The following is a 4,111-nucleotide window of genomic DNA, read 5'->3' as shown; positions in this document are numbered from 1 at the left end:
ACTCACTACTTTCCCTCTCCGTCCAGTTCTTAGGGCCTTTCTTTGCATCTGACCCCCTGCCAAGAAACCAAGAGGGAGCTGTCAGCCCTGGTTGGTGGGGGAACCCAGGTGGGGTCAGTCCTGAGAGGTTCCTTGGGGCAGAACCCACCCTGTAATCATCCACTCAAGGGGTTGCCTGAGAATGATGGCATAGGCAGGCCATGGGGGATGGTCCTGGGGAGGGGGTGCTAGGGTGACTCATGGGCACTGCCCTCTGACACATGCTCTTGTGGGATGGCTAAAGTGAACCCCCAAATACTGCACTGCAATGAAGAAAGGCGCCTGGGGAGGGTGCCTCTGCCTGGGGCTGTTGGGGCATCAGGTTGCTGGGGTGGGGGGATGGGGGGGTCCAGTTGTAAGAGCTAAAGCTGCAAAACTGTTAGAAGAAAACAGGGGGGCATCTTCACGGCCTCGGGCTTGGCAGTGATCGCCTGGATATGACACCAAAAGCACAGGCAACAAAAGAAAAGAAAGATAAGCTGGACAAATTAAAAATGTTGCTGCATCAAGAGTGTGAAAAGGCAACCCACAAAACGGAAGAAAATATTTGCCAATCGTACATTAGAATTAATATCCAGAATACATAAAGAACTCTTACAACTCAACAACAGAAAAACCCAAACAGCTCAATTTAAAAATGGGCAAAGGACTTGAACAGACGTTTCTCCAAAGAAGATACAGGAATGGTCCACAAGCCCGTGAAAAGATGCTCAACATCACTGACCACATTAAAACCCAATGAGACGCCACCTCACACCCATCAGGACAGCTGCTATCAAAACCCCCAGAGATGACAAGTGTTGGGGGGGGGCGTGTGGAGAAGGTGGAACCCTGGGCTCTGCTGGTGGGAACGTGAAAAGGTGCAGCCGCTGGGGAAACAGTGTGGAGGTTCCTCAAGATTAAACACCGTGAGCACGTGGCCCAGCGACCCCACTCCTGGGTCTGTACTCAGAGGAGCCGAAAGCAGGGGCTTGAAGAGACATTTGCACAGCCACGTTCACAGCAGTGTCCCTCCCGACGGCCGACAGGTGGAAGCCACCAAGTGTCCATAGACGGATGACGGACAGCAAAGTGTGGTCTTAAAAGGAAGGAAATTCCGACACATGCCTGCAACAGGAGCATGAGTGGACTCACACGGCGTTTGTCTCTTCGAGGCTGGCTTCTTTCACTCAATACAACGTCCTCCAGCAAAGCCTCACTCACTCGAGGTCCCTGGAGGAGTCAGACTCAGAGACAGAAGGTAGGACAGTGGTGCCGGGGCCTGGGGAGGGGAGGGGCTTCGTGTTTCATGGGGACAGAGTGTCGTTTTGGGAAGAAGAGTTCTGGAGGTGGGTGGCGATGGTGGCACAACAATGTGAATGTTCGTAATGTCACTGAATTGTCCATTTAAAAAATGGTTAAGATGGTAAATTTTACGTTATGTTGATTTGTTACAATAAAAAATACCAAAACAAAACAAAACAAAACAAAAAAGCCCAACTACAAGACCAACGAGCCAAGCCTGCCTGCAGCATGTGGGGGCGGGTTCCCCCACACCCGGCAGCCTCAAAGGAGGGCCAGTGGCTTCTTCGGTCCAGGCTGACGACAGGTTCCACATTTCAGGGGACAATCGGGGGAGCTCCCGTCTGGCCCTGGGCTGACCGAATGGCCCCTGGCAGGCAGAACTGGCCACCCCGTGTGGCTCTTCTCCCCATCCTTGTCGAGGCCCTCGGAGCGCCCCTCTCCCCACACACCCCTGTGCACCCCTGTGCTGGGCTGTGGCTGCCACTGGCCTCCTGCCGCTGGCCGAGGGCAGGCACTTTGCAGGTGATGATGCTGGTCCGCCTCACGTCTGAGTCTCCTTGGGCGGCCCTGAGTACCTGCAACCCCCTGGACAGCTCCCTTCTCAGGGCCACCCCTCTGCAGGTTTCTCCTCAGCCTTATTCCAGCACAGCTGACGGCGTTTCATGTGAGGAGGGGTCTGCCTGCCTCCCCAGCCCACCCCATTAGTCCTGTGCGTTTTCTGCTTGACGGAACGGCATGGGTGGCAGATGATGTGTGTTTATGCAGCACCAGGAGCCCTGGGAGAGCTGGGTCCCTGCGGGACGAGGCTCGGGGCCCTCGCTGGGCACAGGACCCCCTCCGCCCACCGTGCCCCTCTCAGGGGGCGGCATTTTCACCCCCCGCCCCCCGCCATACCAGAGATGGGAGGACGGCGCTGGGCCTGCTTAGCCAGCAGGGCCTCTGGGTGGTGGCGAGTGGTGAGGACGGTCCCTGGGCCGTAAGGATGAGGGGCAGTGGTTTAACTCCCAGACTCTGCAATGTACTGAGGTCCTGTGACCCAGTGGAAGAGGCCTCAAGAAATCACTGGGGACTGGGGGCGACGGGGTGGGGTTGCACCAGGCGTCACTGTGCGTGAGATTGGAGCAGCCTTGTGTCCGTCACGGCATGGCGGGTGACGTGGGTGCTGCACAGCTGTGCCGTGACTGAGGGGACAGCAGGAAGAGCCTGCGAACAGAGTGTGACTCCACCAACCAGGAAGACCGGAGAGGGACGCTGGGCGCGGGTGCTGGCCGTGTCCCTTGGGGGGCTCCTCCCGGGCGCCTGGCCTCCCTTCTCTGCAAGCCCCTCGCCACTTTGGGATTGTCACGCCTCACCTGGTGCCCAGATGCCGCAGGCTCCCGAGATTCCATTCAAGGAGTGTTTGGGTGGAAAGCCCCTCCCGCCCCTCCTGCCCAACACACTGGGAATTCCTGAAATACAGGATCCGTGCACCCCAAGGTATGAGTTACACTGAAGGGTGGAAGCAGCACAAACACGTCCGAGGCTGGCGGGTGTGCGACCGGCAAACCCCTTCCCGAGCCGCCAAGGCCCGTGGAATGTGCCAGACCTTCCACACTGCTGCCCACGCCAGGGTCCTCCTCCCACCCGCCCACGCTGGGTCCCCCTCTCTGGCACACTGCCTGCACCAGGTCCCCTTCTCTGCCCCCCACTCCGCACCCCCACACTACTGTCCACGCTGGTCCCCTTTCCCCGGCTCATGGCACTGCCCTGTTGGGGCCTGCAGGCCTCGGTGGCCCCTCCATGGTCAAACCCTGCCTGCCCGGCCGGGGTGGGGCAGGGGGCACCTATGTCTCCTCTGCTGGCAGCCCCATCATACCCGCTCTCTCTGCTCTGCCCGTGCCGGTCCAGGGGGAGCTCACATCCAGTTTCCTGGGACTTCACTTGTCCACAACTGTGTGACGCTGTCCAAGGGCCTGCTGTGTGCCCACTGTGTGCCCGCTGTGTGCCATCTCCAGGATACACTGAGGAGCACCCCCGCCCAGGGGGACAGTCTGACCTGTGACCTTCTGGCTTCATCCCCTCCCAACTGCCATTGCTCACAAGATGGGGGCCCCTCACCTCCTCCCCTAGCGGGGAAAGGATGGTCACCTGCACCCCCTTAGGGAGGATGGGGCCGCTGGGTCTCCTGAGAGAATTCAGGGGACAGTTGTGAGACTCTTGCGAAAGTGGGGCTGGAGGAACATGAGAATCCAACTCAGACAGTGACCCAGGGTCAAGGTGAGGGCTGCAGGACCAGCTCCTCTGCAGCAATGCCCGTTCCTACTGGTCAGAGTCTCCTGGAGACGGAGGGGCCATGCAAAGGGCAGTGTGTGTGTGTGTGTGTGTGTGTGTGTGTGTGTGTGTGTGGAGGGGGGGTGAGGTGGGCCGAAGGTACGTGGGTCCATGGCTCTGAGCAACAGTCCCAGGGGAGAGGCACACATGTCTGGCCAACCCCAGAGGACAGGGCTGGGCCAGGTTGGAGACAGGAACTCTGTCTCTTGCTTGACTGTGTCACGGACTCCCCTGTAAGGTGGTGAGCTCCCCGTCCTAGGAGTCATGAAAGCAGAGGCCACTCACTGGGGCTGCAGCTCCTCAGAAAGGCCTTCAAGTACCAGGAAGTGAGTGCCATGGCTCCTGGCTCTGCCCACAGCTCCCCTGGTGTCTGAGGCCCACGCATGGGTGGGGCCAGGGGCTCCCCTGGAGGGCTGTGCGCGCTCTCTGTGATAGCTGTCTGGGGGCTGTCTCCATAGTCACTGTTTGCAGAAGCTCC

Source organism: Hipposideros armiger, unplaced genomic scaffold, assembly GCF_001890085.2.
Source record: "Hipposideros armiger isolate ML-2016 unplaced genomic scaffold, ASM189008v1 scaffold_17, whole genome shotgun sequence".
Taxonomy (NCBI): Eukaryota; Metazoa; Chordata; class Mammalia; order Chiroptera; family Hipposideridae; genus Hipposideros; species Hipposideros armiger.
This window is presented reverse-complemented; position numbering follows the sequence as displayed.